General features: G+C 42.2%; 1 protein-coding gene across 1 annotated transcript in view; it reads left to right on the forward strand.

Moving 5' to 3' along the window:
- Positions 1–17,693, forward strand: part of glis1a (GLIS family zinc finger 1a) — a 91,880-nt gene that overhangs the window by 47,109 nt on the left and 27,078 nt on the right. The gene's annotated exons all lie outside the window — the stretch shown is intronic.

A 17,693-nucleotide genomic window follows, 5' to 3' on the forward strand; every position in this document is an offset into this window, starting at 1 on the left:
CTTTCAGACCAGAAAATTACGGTGTGGTGTTGCGAAGGATCTCGCAGAGAATTGGTTGTCGTTGTAGATGTATTTTGTGCCCTGGTTGCCAACGGAGAGATGCTCTACGGACATTGACAGACTCATGGCCTCAGGTGGCTCCCCACTGCATGGTTCGCATAAGTGTTCATGTCACAGAGCAGATCCACAGCGCTGTTGTTACAGTCTATGGAGAATTGGACACATGTCCTCAACTAGGGATGAAAAGCATTTCACAGTCCGCCTCAGAATATCTCTTCGCTTGCCAATTTTTGTATTTCTTTGCCAATTCACATTTGTTTTGCCTTTCAGAAAAAATGCCAAAATGCATGTGCCAAGCACTTAGCCTTATCTTTTAGTAGTTTATAAGTGCGTATTCTATATATTCTGCTGACTGCCTCATCAAGTACCAAACCCTGCTTTGAGTTAAATTGTGAATCTGTTAATCTGCACTAAATCCATTTCTCTGGGAATTATTTATTTTGTCTTTGTAATTTTGCAGACTTTCAGCACGAGTTCCAAACCAGTAACGTGAATGTTTTTTGTTTAACGCAGCCACGTATTGTTATTGTGTTATATCTGCCCCTAACCAAGAACTTATCTTAACTTCAGAGATGCACAGATCAGATGTACAAATTTGTGGGTGAGTTCAAAAAATAATGTTCACGATTTTGTATCTGCACAGCAAATATTCTAGCCTTTGGAAGGATTAAGCACAGATCTGCTCTCTTCTTGTTAACAAACACTGTCGACAGGGAACTGGCAAAATTGCATTTTCACAGAAATTATGATGTTCCTTTGCTGCATAATTTTAGAATTGGAGCAGGCGGGGAGAATCTCCCAGTGGTCAGCTTGAAATCGTATGAACTCTTCTTGCTCCTGATTTAGTCGTAACAGGCAGCGCAATTCTGTTTTCACTAACCCTGGGATTTTACAAGGCCTTTGCAACAACTTTTATTTATCTTTCCTTTGGAAATCACAAAAAAAAAAAAACTGCTACAAAATCACTCTGGGATCATGAGGGAAATGTGATATTGGAGGACAGAGGGTATGAATTTAGCCATTCGGTGAGGTGATGGCCTGGCTGGTCTTGTCAGCTCGCCCAAAAGCCTGGCGTAGAGCACCCGCAAACATAGACCCCCAGTAACCAAAATAAATCCACAACACATCTGAAGTCCCCAGTGCTTCAGATTTGTTGACCTTCATACATGGCTCACTGTGTATACAACTCAAGTAAATCTGTCAGCAATACCCAGGTTGGGGTTTAAAGGATTGATGTGTGGATTGCTTTGTTTCAAGAGGGGGAAAAAGCAAGTACAATTTTCAGGAGAGGTGCACCAGGGAAAACATCTGCCCAGCGTCTCTCGATAAACAACCAAACAAGACGCCCTTTAATAAACCGCCCACCCGAGTGCTGTGCTCTGTTGGGTCAGCCTATTCTGGGAGATCTGGACCTGGTCTTGGAACAACGTTTTTGGGTTGAAGTTAGCATGTGGACAGAGTAGCGGCCCTGTAGAGTTAGTCTTTTTTTTGTACCAACAGCTTTAACAGTGACAGAATGTCTTTCGTCACCTGCCTCCACTCATGCCTTGTGGTGCCCCTTCCTCTGTGTTTCATCACCTGTCTCCCATCTCGCACCCTCACCCTGCCCCTTTCACTTTTGTGCAGATGCCTGCCAGCCAAACTCCTTGGTCCAATTTTTGGAGTGAGCACTCCTGAGTTTCCCCATTGGGCCTCTGGTGGCACAGGCCCCACTCTCCTGCCATGTCTTGGTTCAGAACCCGTAGGATTTATGTGGGCTGTTTCTCCAGCCTGGACCTGTGGCACATCACCTCAATGGACACATTGGAGTAAGCTGGGGGAGGGGGTGGCAGTGGCGTAACAGCCAAAAACAATTTCACAGCCTCACGGTGCTGCCCTTAAACACATCCTAATTGGGAGCCCAGATCTGGCATCACACAGGCACTGTTACAGACACTGACATTTCAACAATAAGCTTCTTCTTTCGCTGGCTGTAGAAGTCGGTCCAACTTTATACAGACTTTCCAGAGGCAGCTGATGGACCCGCCTCCTCAGGCCAAAGACTCATAAAATCCTCTGTTCTTGCTTAATAAATTTGCTCCTATGAAACATGGTTTGTGATTTGTCGCTGACCATGCTAATTATGGTCATTTTAGTGGTCACATGGTCAGAGTTTACTATGATGTCACAGGGGGATCTAGTTTACATTTACATTTACATTTCTTCATTTAGCAGATGCTTTTCTCCAAAGTGACGTACATCTCATACATAATACAATGTGTGCATTACATTAGCAGGAAGAGAAACATAGATGCAGACATGTGATTCTTAAGTGCAGTTAGTTTTTCTTTTCACCATATGAACCAATGTACATCACACGAGTAGCTGCATAAAACTTTATCCAAATTTTGACGATTCCTAATCACCTTCTAAAGCACAGTTAGTTACTTTCTGCCAGAGCAGTACTGTACTCACGATTCCTGATCACCTTCCTAGTATTTTCTTTCTTTTGGAGATACATATAAAAATTTCCGTTACATTACAGGAGTAACTGCGTAAGGTTTATCCGGGCATGATCTTAAAGTTGGAGCATGAACATTTACACCTTACATGAACTTAAGAGATCATGGCCGAAGTGAGTCTTGAAGAGGTGAGTTCTAAGACCCTTTTTAAATGTGGACAGAGATTCAACAGTTCTGATTGCGGGGCGGGGGGGTGGGGTCGTTCCACCACAATGGAGCCAGAACCAAGAACCTTCGTGCTTTACCTTTCGTGCGTGGGACCACCAAGCAGGCAGATGGGGGTCTGGTTGGGGTGTAGCAAATGATCAAGTCTTGTAAATAGCTGGGAGCAGTTCTAATGATGCATTTGTAGGCCATAACCAGGGTCTTAAATTTGATCTGGGCAGCTATGGGAAGCCAGTGCAGAGAAACAAGTAGAGGAGATAGATGGGAACACTCCAGCAAGTCAAACACAACTCAGGCAGTAGTGTTCTGTTTGCTGTTATGTGGAGTATGTGTAGTTTGCTGTTATGCTCGGCTTCCTGATTCTTTGTGTAAAATGAAGGGAAAGAGACCCTGATATTTCACAGTGTGGTAAACACGTGATAAGAAGGTGTGCACGTCATAAGAATCTGAAGGTGCACATCTGTGTTTTCCATAAAGGCTCAGTTTATTGGCTCGTGCTTGTCCAGTACTGTTCTTCTGGCCTGGCGTTTCCCCAGCACCCGTAGAAGCAGGTCATCTGTCACTGCAGCACATCCCAACACCACAGTTAAAAAAAAAAAAAAAAAAAAAACCTTTTTTATGAACTTTGGAAAGCACTACAGTCAAACCGAAATACATCCTTTTGAATTCTGAGAATTTGACTTGACTAGAAGTTTCCTTTAATACTCCTACTTTGCCTTACGTGGAATTTCTTCACATTTATGAGAATCAAATTTGGATTTTTTTCCTAACAGCTGAGTGGCAGAAGACATTTATTCGTTTAGCAGATGCTTTTCTGTAAAGCAACATACAATGATTATTAACTAACTTTTAACTAACACCTTCATCCATAGTGACTTAAAATGTTAGATACACAGCACTATACTCCCTCCAACCATTTACTTGTCTATTCAGTTGAGCAACATGACACACAAAAACACACAAACACACGCCAGTGGGCCATTTAGATTCACCAATTCACCCGAGCCACATATCTGGGAAGAAACCCATGGAAACCTCACGTGATCAGGAATCAAATTGCATAGCCCAGTTGTTGTGAGACATAATTTCAACTTGGTTGGTGAATGTAAATTTGATAATTTTTTCGTTTTTACTGTTCTGTTAGTTCTTTTCTTTGCATTAAATGCACAAGCCTTAAGTATCATGTTAATGCATGTATGTTCTGTTTATCTTTTATTAAGTGTACTATATGTAATAGCTACGAAAGAGCTATGAGAACACAGATGGACGGCCATTCAGAATTATACAGTAATCAATGAAGTAAAACTGCCTTGCAATATTATGATAACTAAGGTAAACTACTGAAGCAACTGTGGTGGTATTCTAGCATTAATGGGTGTCAGTTTTGGGGTCTAGGAACATATAAAGATTTTCCCATTGAGACTAATGGTAATTATATCTTTGAGAATTCACCCTGCAAAGGTTTTTTTCAGGAACGTATTGCCTTCATAAGATGGGAGTTGGCTACATTTTTATTAAGTTATATTTAAGTGATACAGGAATCGTAAATACTAACTACATATGCTATGAAAAACTACTTACAATCATTTATTCATCTATACAACACAGCAACATGACACACTTCTATACTATGGGAAATTTAGACTCACCAAATTCATCTGAAACAGATTTCTTTGGGCTGTGGGAGAAAACTGGAGCACCCAGAGGAAACCCATGTGAAAATTGATAGAACATGCAAACATAACACAGACTGAGTAGGAGATGAACCCAGGTCCAAACCCATAACCCAGGAGCTGTGAGGCACCAGTGCAACCTGTCATACCATAGCAGTAGTCTTGTTGTTTGTGTTTTATTGTTTAGGCAATACCCTTTCCTCAACCTACAGGTTACAAGTCCACATACTTAAAAACACGATACCTGCTGTCTGTGTTACATTTGTTAATCTCTCCCTTGCTAAACTGCCTGAAATCACCCTGAAGACCTTATGTGCTGAACTATCTGTTCATCCTCTCACTGTTTCATTTTTCAATAAGTGGAAATGAGTGCTCTACTCCTGGAGGAGTCCTTCAGGGAAAATCTTTTTTTTTCTTTTTCATGGTTCCTGGTAGTGAATAATGACCCTTTTCCTAGGAATGACAGGAAAACAGATAAATGATAGGAAAACTCCTAAGCATGTTCTACTGTTTCTAAGAAAAGCTTGTTGTGTGTTGTATTAAAAAAAAACTCAGCAGAAAAGCTTGTATAATTAACAAATCAAAGCCAGTTTGTTAATACTACATATATTGGAGTTGTAGAGTTATATAACTTTTATATTCCTCTGGAGAAACACAGTAAATAAGCATGTGAAGTGATTGCATGGGGTATGGTGCCACTGTGAAGTATTTTTTTTATAAATATGTTTTTCTTTAGAGAACAATGAAATAAATTGTTGTTTTTACAGCACTTTTGTCACAAGGGTCTTCCAAACTGAAATTCAGTGCAGAAATGCTGCATATGTTTACAATTTTGTCAGTGAATTTTTGATGGATGTGAAGAAGAAGACCATTTAAATTCTATTAGAAATTTATACTCCATGAGGTAAATGGTGAACTGAAGTAGGTGTTACAGATGAGGGTATTAAATATTACAAAATATTAAGCCAAAAACTGAAATTATGTCATGTTTGGTGCATTGATGGAAATGAATGCACATGAATAAACAGTGTTTTGTAATGCATTCAGCACACTCTTTGGCAAACACAGAGCAGCCAGTGAGTGCCATGCTCAGACTTACATTATTGCTAAGGTAAACACCAGCCAGATGAGCAATTCAAAGGAAAATATTCCATAAATATGAACAGGTCATTTTCAACTTTTGACTATGTGCGGAATGGTCATATTGGAACTGGAGACTAGATAACGTAGGCAGGATGGAAACATTATTTCAGCAGCTGGCAGCGCCGTTTTGCCTAACGTAATCCTGTGGAAACGGAAATGACACTGATGGAAACGGAGTGGGGCAGTGTGGCCTGTCTGTCAAATGCCAAAGGTGAAAGCGGTGCTTGAGCAAAAGGGTATCGAGAGATGATGAGGGATCGTATTGTCCTGCCAACGCTGCTAATGAGGGTGGCGGGAACACTAAGAGTGGGGTGAGGACTCAGGTTCAAGAGGCGTGTGTTCAAAGCCCCCGTACAACAGTGTCCCTGCTGTAGCATCTCTCCATACTGATAGTCCAAAACGCATTGCTCTCACATTCTCCATGGTTCATTATGGACTTTTATGCCTCCAGCAGGCAGCTGAGTCGCTGTTAGTTACTGAGATACTACTGGCCCTGGACCATTGACCGTAGGGGTTTCGTGAGCAAAAACCCAAATAGGTTGTTTTTATGTATCTTACTCAAAGTTCATTTACCTAATCTGATGCAAAATCCTCTTACCCATTGTATCAAGATACCTTGTACATCATGGAACCTGAGGAGAGACACCTGGTTACTCGTTTTTTTGCCGATCTTCATGAAATGCAATTTTAAGTAATTTATAATATAATACTATTATAAAAGCAAAATGCATGAAGAGCTAAAGAGTACAGTCCAAGGAACAGAATTTCGTCAGTTTCAGATACCAGAGTAAGAATTTAGAATTCACCTGATGTTCTGAAGAGTTTATGGAGACTGTAGAATTTCACAATTCTGAAAAAATTTAAAACACTAGAGTAACAGCATGTTCATACTATTTTCAGCCCTGACACTGTTTGTTTAAAATTGAACATTTAGGGATATCTATAAAAATATCACATGCTGCTTTAATATTGTCATTGAATGTTTTTCCTTGTTTAAAGTTCAGTTGTCATTTTGGTTTATTGACCCCTACGTTCCAGTCTTTTATTACAGTTTTATTACATATTTTCACATGGATTGAAGAAACCCCAAAGAATCTATAAATAAAGAAAATATTACTTCCAATTACTTTGCAATGTGAGCTGCATATACACTCCAGCAGTTTCCCATAAGGATATACTGTAATAATACTTTCAGCCATGCATCCAAACATGACTTTTGTAGCTCACCATCATCAAGGTGGCTCAGATTCCTAGTAGAATTCCTAATAAAAACAAAATCTCTGCCATGTGATGCCCGGTGATATTCCAAATAATACAAATGACCTCCTACAGGCCTGGAATCTATGTATACGAGTTGTGAAGGAAAACAGACTTCCCAGTCTATGCTTTAGTCCTTAATTGTTTTCGGACAGTAAACTCTTGTGAGTGGGAAAATTGCCTGTTCATAACTTTAGTTAGTAGAATTTCACGGGAGTTAGACAAATCAAATTGATTAGGCCTTAAGGTCAGAAGTTAATGCTGATGGAGAAAGCAAGTTCAGCGATGCTGTGTCTTAGCAGCAGGGATACACTTGCAGTAATCTTGACATAATAGCAGGAGGCCAGGTCCCTAGTGGGCACTAAGGTGAGTGTGGTCGAAAGCAATGCAATTTCACTAGGTTTGCCTACACTTGGCGCTCTTGGAGCAAGAGGCCTGGGTGGTATTGAATCAAATGTCACCTTGACCCTTTGTTCTATTTCAAAATGTCTTGCTTTTCTTCCAAGTTCTTTTTTGTCTTTGTGTGCAACAATATTCGGGTAACAGCTCAGATGTCCACATGAATAGCTGTTCGTTTATGCAATGGGTCATTCATGGCATGGTTTTGCTGTCTGTACGATGAACCTAACCCTATGACACATGCAAAACCTCATGCATGTAAGTTCTGAGAACAGAGCAGTTTTCAGTTGAGCAGTAATTGGTGTGAAATTAATTTGTGCTTGTAAATGATAATCTGATCACTCAGGTAAACTAATCACAGTCCGTGATCACATAATAATGCTGTCTCGGAGTATTCTCACCTGAAGGTGTAAACATCAGATGAAAAGTTGAGAAGTGCAAAATGCTTTCCGTAGTACTGTTATAAGCACAGGGAGGTGCGGTGGCACAGCGGGTTTGGCCAGGGCCTGCTCTCTGGTGGGTCTGGGGTTCGAGCCCTGTGTGGGGTGCCTTGGGACGGACTGGCATCCCCTCCCCCATCCAGCCTTGCGCCCTGTGTTGCCGGGTTAGGCTCCGGCTCGCTTCGGGACAAGCGGTTTCAGACCGTGTGTGTTAAAAGTGCAACTTTTATTGTTTTCTTCTAATCTAGTGCCAAGTGCTTTTTGCTTATAGGTGCACATAGCTGAGTGCGTAATTTTTCAATTCTAGAATAAACAAATTTCCGCAAGTATGTAACTAAAGTACATGTCCTGTTGGTGACCTGCTATAAACGACCTGATAGCACTCAAGTGCTGCGGTGTTTACATTAAACCGGCTCCACAAGTTTCTGTGTAGCTCTGACATGGAGGGTAATTGCAGTGACGTTGTCTATTACAGTGCTCATTTAGTTGCCACTGCGAAGCATAAACAAAAGTCAAATAGCCATTTTATACATGAAATGACAGAGTCAAAGCGCCCACCCAAATCAGCGGTGACGATGACACAAGGTCTCGTTGTGTTACCCTGGCTCCTTCTCCGTGCTCTTGATTGCGTGGCAGGGAACTCTTGCCAAGGTGAACTCCGATATGCACAAGGGGTGGCCACGCCCATCTCGGAGAAGTTGCCCACCGAGCTTCAGATTGGGGGTCTGATACTATCAGTCCGAATAATGCTCAGTTTTCATCAGCTGGCTTTTCTCCTATGGTCACAGTTTCCTGTTTACCATAGTGGTGAACTATTGAGGGGATCCATAAACCCACCGAACCCCACGTGACATTGGGGATGTGGGACCAGGTATTTAGTCGGGAAACCCTGTAGGGAACACTGCAGCTCTCATCATAAGGACACTGATAAGTCTCCCCACTGGCATATGCACGCAGCTGATTTAAAAAACATGTCTGAATGTAACTTTGCCAAAGTCCTGGATGAAGAGCATATGTGTATTGGGGGGGGGGGGGGGGGGGGGGGGGGGGGGGCTGCTACAAACACAAACTCTGTTTCAGTATGACATCACAGGTGTTTATCTGTACCAGTGGTTAATTATGCTTTAAAGAGCTTCACATGAATAATTGTACTGATGCAAGTTCTCTCCCAGTTATACATGAACAGCTTTTGTACGTATAGCTCCTGTACAATAAAGAGATGTGAGCTTGTTAATAAGGTTTTATATTTCTTACATTTCAACTTCTCACTTTTGCGAGCATTTGTAGTCGTTTATCAGGAACTAAAGATTATGTACACCTGAATGTTTTGCTAAAGCATTAACGCTAATTACCATGTTCAAGGGTCAAGTGGCAGGATTACTTTTGTGGCCGCAACTTTTTGGGTAAAGTTTCTGGTCCGTAACCATTGCACTGCCTCTGCTCACCCTTTATAAGAGAAAAAAATGCAGCAAGCTCCAGGGGAATATTGCAGAAGTTGAGTGTGGGGCTCAGTCAGCTGGTCAGAAGAAGGGTTGGGAAGGTGTGAAATGACAGCTTCCAGAGTTTTCTCCTAGGCGGTTAACACATCACCAGCACTGTTCGCTGCTGTCTGCACTCAGCCCGTCAGCCTGATTGAAGAGGATGCTTCAGATTGAGGCATATGACAACCTTCTCAGGCATAACATGCAGCTCAGTGTTTGAGGTCTTATCAGACTCAGTGAAACTAGGTCTCTGGTGGATACACAGGATTTTGGGAGTTTTAGTGCTGCTTGCAGGCCTTCACTGGACATGTTTCACTGCCCTTCATCTCTTTACCCCTTGTCCATTAAAAATGGTTGTCCATTGACTGTAGCTTAACCCGTGATAGCTCAAAGATGGTGAAGGATGCTCCCGACGGACTCGGCCTACCTGTGGCTGAATGGAGAGCCATGCTTCTGACTTGCTGCAGAAGAAAAGCACCTCTGCAATATGAACTACAATGGGGTTGCGTGTCAACTAAAGGCATGTCTGATGAGTATAAAGAATGGCTTCTGCCGAGTGTTAAGCTGTGGAGTGTCTCTCCACCGAGTGTCTGATGATGCTTCGACATAGCTGTCTCCTGCTCCACTGTCCCCACGGCAACACCGAGAGAAGGGAAGCAGGTGTGAGAGAAGAGTGCGGACACATTGGGTGCCGAGTGTCAGGCCTAAGTAACATCATTCCCCTCCCTGACACTCAAGTGCATATCATGTTTGGGGTTTCTGTTGCATCCCAAACTGGGGTTATTTTAGCAGGGTATTTGGTTTTAGAGGGAGAGCTATATAATTCATGTCCCTGTGGAATGCTGGTGATGATGGCTCCTGAGCTGTGTAATCCTGGCCACTTAAGCAGTTAGGTGACCTCGGACTGATTTGCCTCCCCAATAGCCCTGGAGTTCATGAATACACATAGAACTGTGCGAGAAGACACTAAATGCACCATTTGGTACGCAAGAGACAAACCAAAAGCAATAGGTAGTAAGAGCTGCTGAGATATTTATAAACAGGCCATTTTGGATTTTCGGATGCAAAGGAAATATGTTATTGGTCGCAAGCCTCACACATGGACCTGGTTCGCCCAGACTCCAAAGGGAATCCTGCCGTGGATTTCCCCGCTCCATGCATGAATTCCATTTTAATCCAGGTGCTGGAAACTGGAAGGCTCACAGAAGAGGGACATGGAGGATTTGTACTGAAAATGCGGTGAAACTCACTAGTCTGTCAGAGAAAACCGTGGAAAGTTCATGACTGGGGATTGGCTGCAGAGAAAAAAGAAGTGGAGAAACACGTTTTGCGTCTAATCCCAGTGCGAAGGCAAGGGGTCCTTGGCAGATATATATGCCCTGCTGTTGCCCAGTTTGCAGCAGTGCAGAAATTACACAAAATCAATCGGCGCTTTATGGCTTCTTAATGAATGGAGCACAATTTTGGGGACTAAAACAGAGTCTGAGGTTGAGAGCAATTTGTACACGCATTGTATAATTTAAAAAAATATAAACGCCAAGTTAAATGTTGCCATCACCAGCCGCAAGGGCATGTGTGGCATATACACTGTGGTTTGGCTGGCAAAGTACCATGGGTGCATAAGAGCACTGTGGTTCCATAACACTGATGCCAGGAATAATGCCAGGATACCTTTGTCAAAGTCAGTGGTACATTTTCCGGTCAATCTATGTCAAACTGTTAGCTCATAAATGCGGAAAAGAAAAAACCTGCCACGGGGCTATTGCTTCATACTACATTATCTGAAACCGCTCGTCCCATATGGCGTTGCGGGAGCCCAATCCGGCAACACAGGGCACAAGGGACATACGCAGGATGGGACACCAGTCTGTCACAAGGCACCCCAAGCAGGACTTGAACCCCAGACCCACCAGCAAGCAGGACCCAGTCAAACCCACTGTGCCACCGTGCCCCCTGACAGGCTCTTACGTAATACTATTAAATCAGGAACCATATCGTTACTTGCTGTTGTTGTTGTTGTTGTTGTTGTTGTTGTACAGCACACATACCGATAAGCTTTTCAGCAGATGCAGAAATGTGTGTTTAACATGAAGATGGCAGCTCACTGGGGTACTGTTTCAGATATGTTCCTTGAAGGACTACTGCCCTTGCTCATGTGCCGGTTTAACCCTCACTGTGCCTTTGGCAAGGGGGTCCATCTGGAAAGTATTTCAGCAAGTTACGTATTTATTGTCTCACTTAAACCGGCCATAAAGCCAGTATTTTGAAATTCGGAGAAACAAAACAGAGTGAAAGAATGCTTCCCAACACTTCCATAGCTGCATAAATTCATTCCCGGCGAACTCTGAGGCAAAATGGCAAAAAGCGCAGCGAGCATTTGATTCAAGCGGGCCTTATTTGCAACAGATGCCATGGGCCGCTAAAAAGAAGTGTTGGCTGGATGTGGAAATGATATGTGTAAACTATTTAATCTGAATGTTTAGACAAAGCTGTGTTTCATTTTGTCACTGATGAAGTACATGAGAAACGTGTTTCTCCTTAGCTGTCTCGTGGATATGGATATAATTTCATCCATTTATGTTGCTCTTTTTTTCCCCCCTGAACTTTACTGTGGTAGCCTCGGGGCATATGTTACCAGGAAGATTAAATGCACATGTTGCTGTCCTTCCTGCCATTTGAATGTTTCCTTTTAAAATCTCCACAGAAGGTACCAGAGGTGATTGCGGTTTTCCTCACCGGCCAGTGGATTTAGGCATTTGGTAATGAACAAGCTACACTTGAAGTTTTATCTTTTTGTGAATAATCACAAAAGGTAACAATGTTATTCTTCCATCAAGCAAAGGTTACTGCCCAATGTTTTTATAATGCCAAAGAAAGCTATAAAATGTAAGCTGATTAAATAAATCATTGCTTAGTCATTTGTTTAAAAGGACGCTTTAAAATCTTTTTTTTTTTTTTTTTTTTTTTTGTAATAGGCACAAAAGTAACAAAAATGTGCTTCGGTGCCAAAGTGTTTAACTATTTCACATACACGGTTCTCCAAGCTGAACTGATTTTATTTATTAAGTGCGCACTCCTTCCATTATTTTGTCATCATCAACATATTTCAAAGGTTTATGCTATGCCAAATTCGAAATCGCTCGTCCAAAAGAAAAACTTATTTAGAAAGGCTTAGGTTTACACTGAAACTGTAGAATCTTTATTAACCAATGTGGGCTGGCACACGGTTCGCCTCGTTTTTTACGCTGGAGTAAACTAACCGTCCTGCCTCATTAATGAAAGACGGAATTAGGAAAATCGCGCAAACAGTTGTTGAATGCAAGTTATTGTTGGCATAGCGGCGCTTAGCAGTCCGCGGTTTTTAAGTGTTGTCTAATCCAGCTTTTCCCACTGTCCCCGGGAAGCTGGCAGCGGAAGGCCAAGCTGAGCAGAATGGCGCTGGCTTTTGAAGACATCACTTGAAACAAGCTGTGTCAGCTGCGCAGCTGGAAAACCGCTGGCTCTTTGGGTAAAAAAAAAAAAATCCCCACAGAAAAGGTATTGAACTCGGGGAGCAAATGGTGCTCTAGAAGGGTTGTAAGACGGCGCAAGGGTCGGACAGGAGGTTTCCGAACGATGGTGTAAAACCTTTTGTGGCCCAGTCGCTATTTTCCCAAGAAGCCTGTCTGTGATATTACTGGCTAATATGACCCGCGCTTTTCCCATCGTCCTGACATAATGAGCTGTTTGTTGCAATGATCTTACGCTCGAGTGAGATATTAATGAGCGTTTTTTAAAGGCACACTGCAGCCATTTAGGTGCAAAACAGTGAAGGCCCCTTTTTGCACAAAATCTTATGGGTCTGGACTATTTTTGACTCTAGTCTGAGAAGGGAAAAGGGTGCAGAACTTGCAAATATAAGGTTCACAGTGTATGGTTTTGAGTTAACCTCCCCCTAATGCAACGGCCTGCAAATAGACAGGTATGAGCGTTTTAGAATGTGACACTCTCCGATATTGCCAAATTGTGTCTGAAGTGGACGAAATAGGTGTGTCAGTGATACGCTGCTGGCAGAGTGTGTTTTTCATGAGAAATTCTCTTTTAGAGCTGATGGAAACTCACTCACACTCTTAATCGGAACGGCGTTTGGTATATCAGGTGTGACAGCCGTACGCAGCCTACAGCTGCTCTAATGTGAAATGCAATAAATTAACCAACTGGGGCTATAATTTGCAACAGTAAAAGGAAAGAAAAAAAATCAGTAAATTTATTTAATTAACATAAACACAGCAGCACTACCTGACATTTTTTAAGCTGCCATGGTAACTCCAGCCACAACTTTAAGGAGAAAAACAAGCACATTCATATTGGCCAGGTCTGACACATACCTTTACCACTCCCAGCACTAATTAATTTTGTATGCCATTGTTTTTGGCATTTAGTGCCGGCAATGTCATTTCCAGTATCTCGTGAAACTAGATCTAATTTCGATTCGACATGTCCAAGATGTTTTTCACTGCTGCCAACAAATAATTTTTACTGTTAAGCTAGAGCCTATAGTCTTTCTGTTGTGTCGACGCATCCACAGCAAGACAGTCCCACCCAGTTTTATCCAGCCACAGGCTTGTGTCCAAATGGAATTGTGTAAAAAAAACTTATTGTGCATCAGAAACTCTGTCATTCCGCATCTGGCTTGCAAAAGTGAAAAGAGAAAGCGTTGAACTGTTTTCATACCTAAAGCCACAGTGTTTTGCATGATGAAACATTCTGGACCGAATGGATGCTTTAAGTCAAGTCCATACACCCTCCCTGTATTCAAAAAAAAAAAAAGGATGTGTCACATTGCACTTTAAAGACCAGCTGGACAGTAGGATTTCATGGCTTAGCTGACACTTTCATCCTGGGCAACCCGTGTCTTCATCATTTATAAAGGTAGATTTAATGCAATTGAAGTAATTGCGGTTAAAAGGCTAGCAGCAAGGCAACACCACTCTTCACCACCTGGTGCCTCTGGTTCATGGCTTCTCCTCTGGAATGCTTTTTTCAGACCTACTTTCCTTCGCCGGACAAAATGCAGGAATTCTCAGGACAATCTGAGGAATTCTTCATCAATTCATCTAATTAAGATGCAAGATTATCGTTTTGAATCTTGTGTCAGTCAGTGCATAACGTAATTCACTCCTTTCCAAGACCAACTACAGGACAACTACTGTACAGCTGACGGCGAAATAATTAGATCCTGTTCTGGAGAGTATCCAGGAGCAACACCCACAGATGTGCGTTAGTGGAATACATATTGAAGGGGAGGGACCCTCAGGTCCTGCAGCCCTAGGGCCGGTGCACTGGTACGTTCTGCCTGCAGCACTCGCATGGAGTGTGTGACTGCCTCATGCAAACCCTTCTTTATGAGATCATTAATGACCTTCAGTCTCTTAAGTGAAATCAAGCAGCTTAGAAGGATTTTTTTCACCTATTCATTAACACCTCATTTCGGATTCTTGGTGCCTTGGTACCTTGTGGATGGTTTTTATTAGTGAGGTATAATTTTCTTGATCATATTTTTGTAATCATTGAAGCATCTGCTGTTTATAACTAATGATGTATCGCTGAAACATGACTTTTGTTTATTGTGTGTGTTGGAGTTAATTTAGTTGTGCTGTTGTTTAAATGGGTTCTGTCACCTCTCATGTCAACAAACTGCTTTGCGGAACGTTGCACTGAAAGTCTGAACTCTGAGATGACTCGTTTTGGCCTTTTCCCTTCTTTTTCGCCGCATTCCTGTCTTGTTAGCATGCTCTGTTTCAGTGAATAATACAATGACAAGAAACGGGCAGAAAGCGGTTGCATGTTTGTTGAACTAAGGATGTGAACTGCTATTACCAGCAAGCTTTTTCGTCTTGAGTGAGACAAGAAGACCTTTCAGGCCTTGTGACTTTTAATGTACTGTCCAGGATATTTGAGGGTTCTGACTCATCAGGGCCCGAGGTGACACGTGCCTGGCAGCGGCCCGCACGCTGCTGTTCACCCAACCCAACCATTCCATCCTGGGCTTTGCTTTCGCCCCATATCGAATAGACAGGTGTCAAAAGGAGGGCCCTTCAAGCAGGGAGATGAAGCCAAGTGGCAAGGCAATAGCGGGGGACAGTGAAAGGCCGCTCGAAGAATGGTCCCCACTGCGGGATCGTAACCTGATCTCAGGAGAGGAGGAGAATTCGCTGAGCACCGGGAAACAAAAAAACAGCCATTCAATGTCAGGTTTCACCTGTAAAAGCAAAATGGAGTCCTCGGTAGGGCTTGCTTTGAGCTCAGTGTGTCTCCCAGTTTTGAGCTGCGGATAAAGGCGGATAAAGAGCTGAGATAGTATGACAGTAGTAATAATAAGAGAAGAGCCTCTTCTCGCTGCTCATTGGCTGCCCTCAGTCGTATTGTTCCAGCCGTAGCAGCCTGGTTGCATTTGTGTATTGATGTCAGTCTCTGCAGCCGCTGTTCCTCATATCTAATTGTAGGGGGATTAATGGATGAAGGTATATATTACACAGAGAAGCACTTCATATGTTCTGGCTGAATTCACCTTGATACATGCACACTGGAGCAGCTCACAATAATAAGCAGAATATTACTCTGGTAGAAATAATGTTAATAATTCAGCGTTACAGATGAAGTCTGATGAATGGATATGTATGCAACTGAGGTTCACAGAAATCTGTGAATGACCAGGTCTTCCATTTATTATGCTTAGTTATCATAAAACGAACGGGAATTCGTCGTGCAAACTGTCAGTTGAATACCTACCTGCTTTTACTTGTCCTTTTGCTTGTTTTTTATTTTCTGATTATTTTCGTTGATTTTTCTTGCACCAAATTTAAACCGCAAAATCACAAAAATTACCCTGTTGTTTTGCTGCTTTTCTTGCTTCGCTTTAAGTTTGTCGTATCCCAACTCCCAGTAAGGTCATCCTCAGTAAACATCTGCATTTGAAAAACTCAGCATTTGTGCTTGTAGCATTAGCCTGGTTTTGAGACAGTTAGCTTTTTCACCTTGCGCCTGCCTTTTGGCCACTTACGTTGCAGGCGCTCTACCGCTCATACTGTACCTTTTCACGAAAAGTCATGCTCGGAGCCCTTTGGCGTAAAATTGATTTCAGCTTTATTTCCTTGTGAAAAATTGCCAGGCACAATAAACACACTTTGGTGCTGGGCCTGCAGTAACACTGCTCTGGCACTGACTTTTCTTTTTGCTTTCTCACACTTTTAAAACGATATTTCTGTCACATGCAATGCAGGTACTTGTTATTTTATAGCCAGTTGCTATTTTCCAAGCATTTTAATTTATGGCATTTCATTTAGTTTGGTGTTGGGGGACAGTTATAAATGGCACGTCTTTAATACTGTGCTTACACCAGCGCCTAACCTGCAGGGCCTGGATTTTTGTTTTCTTACTTTAAAATGGTTTATTGCACCCTGGGGATGTCATGTGTGAATGTGTCCTCACTGTGTGGCTGCTGGTTTACCTGCTAGCTGTCGATCCACACGATGCACATCTGATATGCAGGCGGATGGGCAAACGTTGTGTCACCAGAAATGAGTGAGCATTTACTTTTACGTGCGTTCATTTAGCAGATGCTTTTCTCCAAAGCGACGTACATCTCTCAGAAAATGCAATGTGTGCATTACATTAGCAGGAAGGGAGACTTAGATGCAGACGTGTGATTCCTATGTGCAGTTAGTTTGTTTCTTACCACCATATGAACCAGTGCACATCACGCGAGTAGCTGAATAAAACTGTGCCTGAATAGCGACGATTCCTAATCGCCTTCTAAAGCACGGTTAGTTACTTTCTACCAGTGCAGTACTGTACCCTATTGCGAAATAAGATTTCTAGCTAAAATGCTTCCTCATAAGTTATTTTTGTATGCTAAATTTTTTGATATTTAAGTAGATTTCTCCAAACAGGTGTGATATTCATTCTTTCTTTAGTCTCTGCCTCCCTTGCCACACAGGTGACTGAATGATAATCGAGTATGTGGAAGGATGGAATCAGGATGCTTTCTCAGCCTCCTCCTCCCCCTTCCTTTGCTTTTAGAGATATACTCCCATATCTCAAGGGGTATATGTACGTGTATACAAGGGTGATACAGGGGGTTTCTTGGTCTGACATTAGTGACGGTAGACGAACAGGTGACGCAGTAACGGGGATGCCTGAATGATGGATGACATTCGAGATGCCAGCCAGGTCATAATTTTAAACATCTAAAAATATATATATGAACTTTGGTAATAATTTAGCTTATGCGTCTTGCTTGTTTTTGGAGTAATAGGACAAAAATCAGTTGCTGATCTCAAATGACTAAATGACTAAATATTTTAATACCAATGGCAAATATCCGATAGAAAGTGAAAAATGTACTAGACAGAAATTGAGAATGACAAATTGCCTAGTTTCCTTCATTAATTGTTTTAAATGGGTTTCCAGTGAAAACATTTTAGAACCATTTGTGCTTTGTAACCCGTCAGATTACTTGGACTTGTGTGAGTAACACTGGGTGTGAAAAACATTGGAAAACACTGCATTACTGTGGCACAGAGCCACAGTGTG

This window comes from Scleropages formosus, chromosome 3 (genome assembly GCF_900964775.1).
Source record: "Scleropages formosus chromosome 3, fSclFor1.1, whole genome shotgun sequence".
NCBI classification, from domain to species: Eukaryota; Metazoa; Chordata; class Actinopteri; order Osteoglossiformes; family Osteoglossidae; genus Scleropages; species Scleropages formosus.